This window comes from Pan troglodytes, chromosome 2, assembly GCF_028858775.2.
Source record: "Pan troglodytes isolate AG18354 chromosome 2, NHGRI_mPanTro3-v2.0_pri, whole genome shotgun sequence".
NCBI lineage: Eukaryota > Metazoa > Chordata > Mammalia > Primates > Hominidae > Pan > Pan troglodytes.
Genome location: NC_086015.1, coordinates 35,189,829 through 35,198,017, shown reverse-complemented (window position 1 = coordinate 35,198,017; position 8,189 = coordinate 35,189,829). Strand labels below are relative to the sequence as shown.

The following is an 8,189-nucleotide window of genomic DNA, read 5'->3' as shown; positions in this document are numbered from 1 at the left end:
AATGTTGGACATGAGATATATTTGGATCTGAGCTCTATGCCCATTACTTTCAAATTCTAGGCAAATTACTTGATCATTTACCTCTCAGGCCCCTCAATTAAAAATTGGGATGATAAAAACTCCTCATAGGGTCACTGTGAGGATTGCAACTAATATGTGGGAGAAAATGAGAGCAACAGCAAGCAAGAAAGAGAGTCATAGAGAGTCATAATAAATGCTACCTGCTTGCCTTTTGCTAATGCTAGTTTGATATGTGTGCTGTTATTTATTAATACAAGTGTCTAAAGAGGTAACACCTCACTTTCCAATATCTTCTTTTAGTCCCTATTTTAAAATTTTAATTTATAAATTTAAATATTTCTGTTCTCACTCTCATTTTCTCTCATTTCCATTTTTCTTTGCATCTGCCTCACCCATCTCTCCAGACTTGCTTTCTTCACTTTCCCATGCATATAGCTACAGAGTTGTCCCACATCTCCTGAGTTTCCAAGTCCTCAGTTCAGAAGAGTCACTAGCAACTATGCATCCCAATTCCAGGATCCTGGGATAGGGATTGACAGGTCCAACTGTCCAGTTAATAATGGCTGGAAAGTTGGGTCAGGTCAGTAGAGGCAGGGCTTCAAAAGCACACTGATTTCCTGGCAGCTCTCAGAAAAAGAGAATCAGGGTGTGTCGATACCATATAAAGATTTCAGAGAGCCATAAAAGTTGGCAAATGAATGGATATGAGATTTGTGTGAAATTTGTCAAAACACTTGACAGCAATTTTTTGCCTTGTTCTCTCTGCTGAAACCAGGGGTCACCTGGACTTCAGCTCTGATTCTTGTACCAGCAGTGGGTCTTGCTCTCCTATGGGCTGTCAGCCGAGGTCAAGAACCTGCTCCTGTCCAAATATGACCCCCAGAAGGAGGCAGAGCTCCACAGCTGGATCGAGGGACTCATCAGCTTCTCCATCGGCCCCAACTTCCAGAAGCGCCTGAAGGACGGGATTATCTTATGCACACTCATGAACAAGCTGCAGCCGGGCTCAGTCCCCAAGATCAACTGCTCCATGAGAACTGGCACCAGCTAGAAAACCTCTCCAACTTCATCAAGGCCATGGTCAGCTACGGCATGAACCCCGTGGACCTGTTCGAGGCCAACAACCTGTTTGAGAGTGGGAACATGATGCAGGTGCAGGTGTCTCTTCTCACCCTGGCGGGGAAGGCCAAGACTAAGGGACTGCAGAATGGGGTGGACATCGGCATCAAGTACTGGGAGAAGCAGGAGTGGAACTTTGACGATGCCCCCATGAAGGCTGGCCAGTGCATCATCGGGCTGCAGATGGGCGCCAACAAATGTGCCAACCAGTCGGGCATGACCACGTCCGCACGAGGAGGCATCTCTATGACCCCAAGAACCACATCCTGCCCCACTATGGACCACTTGACCATCAGCCTCCAGATGGGTACAAAGAAGTGTGCCAGCCAGGTGGGCATGATGGTTCCCGGGACCTGGCGGCACATCTATGACACCAAACTGGGAACCAACAAGTGTGACAACTCCTCCATGTCCCTGCAGACGGGCTACACTCAGGGCGCCAACCAGAGCAGCCAGGTCTTCGGCCTGGGCCGGCAGATATACGACCCCAAGCACTGCCCGCAAGGCACAGTGGCTGACGGGGCTCCCTCGGGCGCCGGGGACTGTCCCGGCTTAGGGAAGGCCCCTGAACATCCCCCTTACTACCAGGAGGAGGCCGGCTACTGGGGCTCCCAGCACACTCTCTCCCCAGCTTGTCTCCCCGTCTGGGTTTTGGGGTTTTTCTGTATTTTCGTCTTTTTTTTTTTTTCTTAACCTGTTCAGTGCTGCCAATCAACCGAGGGTCTGTGAGTGGCGGCGTGGGATCAGGCAGCGGGGCTTTTTCCCCCTTGCCTTGGTCCTTCACAGGACTGAGCACCGGGCTGTAGGGGGAAGGGTCAAAGCTGTATTCTGATATGTGCAGGGTGAGGGTCCCTGCTGGCACATCCAGGCTGTGGGCTGAGCTGTGCCTGGGAGAAGAGACCTGGGCTTGGAGGGAACTTGTTCCCGAAGATTTCCAGTTGCCTCACCTCTTGCCCCTTTTGTCAGCCGATCAGTTTCTGGTTTCTGTACCCGCAAAAGTTTCAGGAAGTATTAACAAAAGAAAAATACGTTTTTTTTTCCCCCAAGGAATGGGGTAGGTACAGTGGTGAGGGTGCTGGGAAATTAGTCTCTGGGAAAGGGGGCCCGGCCACGATGCTAAATATCTCAGGTTCCCAAGTGGCTGGCTTTCCCTACGACCCTCAGACCAACAGACCTCAGACCCTCAGACCTGCACCGTGGCCCTGTGGGGGGAAAGTGAGGCCCATACAAGGAAGTGGAATTCTGAGTTGTTGGGGCTAAACCTGACCCCCTCTCCATGCTAACCCCCACACTGTGGCCTCAGTAGGGTTTTGTTGTTGTTGTTACTCAGGCTGGAGTGCAGTGGTGCTATCTTGGCTCACTGTACCTCCACCTCCTGGGCTCAAAGGATTCTTCTGCCTCAGCCTCCCAAGTAGCTGGGACTGGAGGTGGTCGACCACGCCTGGCTAATTTTTGTATTTTTAGTAGATACTGGGTTTCACCATATTGGCCAGGCTGGTCTCGAACTCCTGGCCTCAGGTAATCCACCCGCCTCGGCCTCCCCAACTGCTGGGATTGTAGGTGTGAGCCACCATGCCCAGCCCCTCAGTAGGTTTTAAGGAGCCCCCAGCCCTACTTCTCCCATTCTGGGCCTGACCAGCTGTACTGCTCCATCTCCCCCGGGCACACACCCTGCCAAGTACTGCACAGGGATCCCCACCCCGGGGCCTTATTACACGAGATAATGTGAAATATGACCATGGACCAAACTCAATAAAACCTCTGTTTGTAAGAAGAAAAAAAAATAGCCATACTGCCCCAAGCAATTTATGGATTTAACACTCTTCCTATCAAGCCACTAATGTCATTTCTCAAAGACTTAGAAAAAACTATTGTAAATTTCATGTGGAACCAAAAAAGAGCCTGAATAGCCAAAGCAATCCTAAGCCAAATGAACAAAGCTGGAGGTGTCACATTACCCAACTTCAAACTATACTATAAGGCTACAGTAATCAAAACAGCATGATACGGGCACAAAACAGGCACATAGGCTAATAAAACAGAATACAGAACCCAGAAATAAAGCTGCACACCTACAGACATCTCATCCTTGACAAAGTCAACAAAAATAAGCAAAGAGGAAAGGATTCCCTTTTCAATAAGTGGAGCTGGGATAGTTGGCTAACTATATGCAGAAGAATGAAACTGGACCCCTGCATTTCACCATATATAAAAATTAACTCAAGATGGATTAAAGATTCAAATGTAAGACTTCAAACTATAAGAATTATAGAATAAAACCTAGGAAATACCGTTCTGGACATCAGCCTTAGGAAAAAAATTATGACTAAGTCCTCAAAAGCAATTGCAACAAAAACAAATATTGACAAGTGGGACCTAATTAAAGAGCTTCTGCACAGCAGAAGAAACTATTCACAGAGTAAACAGACAACCTACAGAATGGGAGAAAATATTCACAAATTATGCATCTGACAAAGGTGTAATAACCAGAATCTATAAGGAACGTAAACAACTCCACAAGCAAAAAACAACTAACCCCGTTAACAAGTGAGCAAAAGGCACTTCTCAAAATAAGACATACAAGCAATCAACAAACATATGGAAAAATGGTCAACATCACTAACCATTGGAGAAATGCAAATCGAAACTATCAGGAGATACCATCTTATACCAGTCAGAATGGCTTTATTAAAAAGTCAAGAAAACAGTAGATGCTATTAGACTGTGGAAGAAAGGGAATGCTTATACACTGTTGGTGGGAATATACATTATTTCAGCCACTGTGGAAACCAGTGGCGATTGCTTTGGCGATTCCTCAAAGAACTTAAAATGGAAGTGCCACTCAACCCAACAATCCAATTACTGGGTATATATGCAAAAGAAAATAAATCTTTCTAAAAAAAGACATGTATTCATTTGTTCATTGCAGCACTATTCACAGTAGCAGACGTGGACTCAGCCTAGGTGCCTATCAACGGTGGTAAAACGTGGTACATATACACCATGGACTACTGTGCAGCCATAAAAAAGAACAAAATCATGTCCCTTGCAGCAACATGGATGCAGCTAGAGGCCATTGTCCTAAGTGAATTAACGCAGAAACAGAAAACAAAATGCTACATATTCTCATTTATAAGTAGGAATTAAATATTGGATACTCATAGACATAAAGATGGCAACAACAGACACTGGGGAGAAATAGAATGGGGAGGGAGAGGACAAGACTTGAAGAACTAATTGTTAGGTATTATGCTCATTACATGGGTGATGGGATCATTCCCATCCCAAACCTCAGCATCATCCAGTATACCCATGTGACAAACTTCTACATGTATCCCCCAAATCTAAAATAAATGTTGAAATTATTTTTAAAAAGAAGGAAATTCTAACACATACTACCACACGGATAAAACTTGAAGACATTATGCCAAGTGAAATAAGAGAGTCACAAAAAGACAAATACCATATAATTTCAACTATATGATGTACCCAGAGTAGTCAAATTCATAGACAGAAAAAGTAGAAGGGTGGCTGCCAGGGGTTGAGGGGTCAGGGTGGATTGATGGGAATTGCAAGTTTTCAAGATAAAAAGTTCTGGGGATTGATTGCACAATTATGTGACTATATTTAACACTACTGAACTGTATTTGTAAATGGTTAAGATGGTAATTTTATGGTTTGTATGTTTTTAACCACAATTCATTTTTTAAAAAAGAATAAGTAAATGAGGAAATAAAAGTAGGGCAGGGCCTTGTGTAAATTGATAATGTCCCATGGACCGAGGAATATGATTAACTCAATCCTTCCCATGACACATGCACATTGAAAAATATGTAGGCCAATTCTTGTGGCCCTTGCTTTTCCTAAAAGCCTCACACTATGGGAGTAGACAGATAAGTGACCCTTAGGTTGAATCTTCTTTGTGTTGCTTGCAACCCTGTTTTCTATCAGATGAGCATGGTTGATTCTGATAGATTTGGAGGTTTTATGTTCACATTCTTTTCTCCCAACCACTATTTCTCAGCTTGAATTGGCAAGATTTATTATAGTTACAAGGTTCTATCTTCCCCTTCTCTTTGTTCAATTTGATTTTGTTTAATCTAAACCGTGCTTTCTCTTTCTCCAGATTGTTTCGGATTCAAACTTGATATCAAAGCACTGGCAGATCACCTCGCCTTGGCATGGCTTACAAAATTAGGCTTCACACCATCACAGTCACTTTGTGTAGAGATGTTGAGTATGGCATTGTTTCTCAGCTGTCATAGGTGGTCTCAATGTGCTACTGCAAGATGGATAGTGTTCTTAACATGGAATCTGAAATAGCCATGCAAATCCGAATGTGTATGTTGGGTATGAGGCTAGAGATGGTAGTATTGAATACAGGTCCTAGCTTGGGAGCACAGATGGTCTAATCATTGTTCATGATTCCCAGTTAGGTTGGACAATTCTCATGGCTAATTATGTACTCAAAGTTCTATTCTAGGTAGTGCTTAAGTTGTTTTTTTCCGCGATTTTACAAAAGGAGATGCATTGAAATTCCCTTAAATTGTGAACTGATTTGGTGATACAGTTTCACTGATGGAAATAATAAGGAACTGCATAAAAACATTGTTCTCTTTCCTGAATGGCTCAACTGAAATGCTTAAAGTCTTCCCAAAACAACAACAACAACATATTGAGATTAATGGCAGCTTTTCTATTGGTATCTATTTAGATGCTGTGACATGAGTGGAAGAATTTTATAGTCTTTGTCTTTGATAGAGTTAGATAATTTCTCTGGTCTTGGCCTGCAATGTTCTGATTCTGTACTGCTGTAAAAGTTCAAGAGTTCTTAATAAACAAGTTGGAGATTCAATAGGACATACACACACAACAAAGAGAGAGAGAGAGAGAGAGAGAGAGAGAGAGATAGAATCAAGATCAAAGTAGTCTAAGAAACACTTGTCCATGGCATGGTCAGGGAAATATGTAGGAGACACTGTTTTTTCTAAGGAATAATGATGATCTGTGATGCTGTCTGTGATAGCCAAGGACTTAGGGGTTTCTTTGCTGGCCAGTGTAGTAAAGTGGATATGAGAGATGGAAAATAAACCCTGTTCTTACTATAATCAATATTATCTCCATTTCTTGTAGGCACCAGCCTCCCTAAGCCTGACTGCTTGAGAAGCTAAAGCTATGAATTATGAGTAATTGTTTGTTACTGTTATTTTTATTGGGCAGAAATGGAGCTGGCAAGGAAAAATAATTTTCTTAAAAAACAAAATGGATTGATAAATGCTACAATATGGATGACCCTCAGAGACATGCTAAGTGGAAGAAGCCAGATACAAAAGACCACATATTGTATGATTCTATTTATATGAAATATCAAAAAAGGGCAATTTATAGAGAGAAAGTAGATTAATGATTGCCTATGGCTGGGGATGAGAACAAGGCATGACTGCAAATGGATAGAAGAAATCTTTATTGGCATGATGAAAATGTTCCGATACTGAATTCAGGTGATGGTTGCATAACTGTAAAATCATTAAAATCATTACCAAATATCATTAAATTGTACACTTAAAAAAGCTGAAATGTATGGTAAATATAGTGTACCTCAAATATATATGTTGAGAAAGGAAGAGAATTACGCCAGACAGAAGCCATAGGTTTTTTCCATTTGAAATTGTACAAGTTGGCCCTATAAACCATCTCTTCTTTTGCCTTCAAACTGAAGGAAAGTGGATTCCCAGTGTCAGGAGACAATCACTTTCTATTGTAGCAATTGCCTGAAATGCCATTTAGCAACTGTTCAGGACTGAAGGGGCTGGATATCTTATATCATGGCACTACACTTGTCATAGATGTACCCATTCAATGCCAGATAATGGTTTCCCGCCTGCATTGCTGCTTCATTGGTGGGCTCTCCGTCTTCTCAAGCATGGTCTTGTAACCTTGAAAATGGTCTCTCCTGGACAATGGTATTATCACCTCTCACCATAGTACAGTGCATTTTATAAACTTATCACTTATTGTGTTATGATAAAATGATGTGTTATCTGTGTCCTGCCCAAAATATAAACTCTTCCAGGCTGAGAGGCTGTGTTGTATTCATCTCTATGTGCTAGGGACTTGACACAGAGTAGATGATCAATACTGGTCAGAGATGACTTTGTTTGCCAAAGAGTTGCTATTGAGCTGGAGAACAGTGGCATGATCATGGCCCACTGTAGCCTAGACCTCCTGGGCTCAAGTAATCCTTCCGCCTCAGCCTCCTGAGTAGATGGGACTACAGGTGTGCCCCACCACCATGCTTTTAATTAAAAAATTTAAAATTTTTTAATTTTTTGTAGAAACGGAGTCTCACTCTCCAGCTCCCGGCCTCAGCATTGGTTAGTTTTGCCTGTTTTTGAATGTAAGTTAACAAATCATACAGTAGGCATTCTTCTGTCTTCCGCTAAACAGTATGATATTGATTCAATCATTTTTTTTCTGTGATTCAACTTATTTTTACTGCTGTTGGATATGTCATTGTGTGACTATACCAAAATTTATTTATTCATCTACATTGATGGGCATTTGGTTAATTTCCAACTTGGGCATATTTATGAACGGCGCTGTTAAGAATAATATTGTACCTGTCTTATGGTGTATGTATATATACGTGTTTTGGGGCAAGGGAATGTATATACCTAAGGCTAAGATGGCTGGGACATAGGATATGTATATGTTCAGCTTTAATAGATACTGCCAAATAGTTTTCCAGCCAGTTTGTTCCAATTTACACTCTCGTTAGCAGTGTGCGAGCATTCTAATTGCTCCACACTTGGTATTAGTCCGTCTGCCTTTTTCATCCTAACCTCCTGAAGGGGGTAGCACTATTACAGTGTGGCTTTAATTAGTTCCTGACAACTAATGAGGCTTAGTGACTTTTTGTATGTATGTTGGTCATTTGGATATTCTCTTGGTCAAGATTTGTTCAAGTATTTAGCTCATTTTCAATTGAGTAGTCTCTGTTTTTCTTAGTGATTTGCTTGAATTCTTTTATATTCTAGATATGACTCCTC

The 8,189-nt window shown here is 42.2% G+C and overlaps 1 pseudogene; it reads left to right on the top strand.

The window, feature by feature from the left end:
* The first annotated feature begins 823 nt into the window (after positions 1 to 823).
* The window catches only part of LOC750199 (uncharacterized), a 45,529-nt pseudogene continuing 38,163 nt past the window's right edge, over positions 824 to 8,189 (top strand).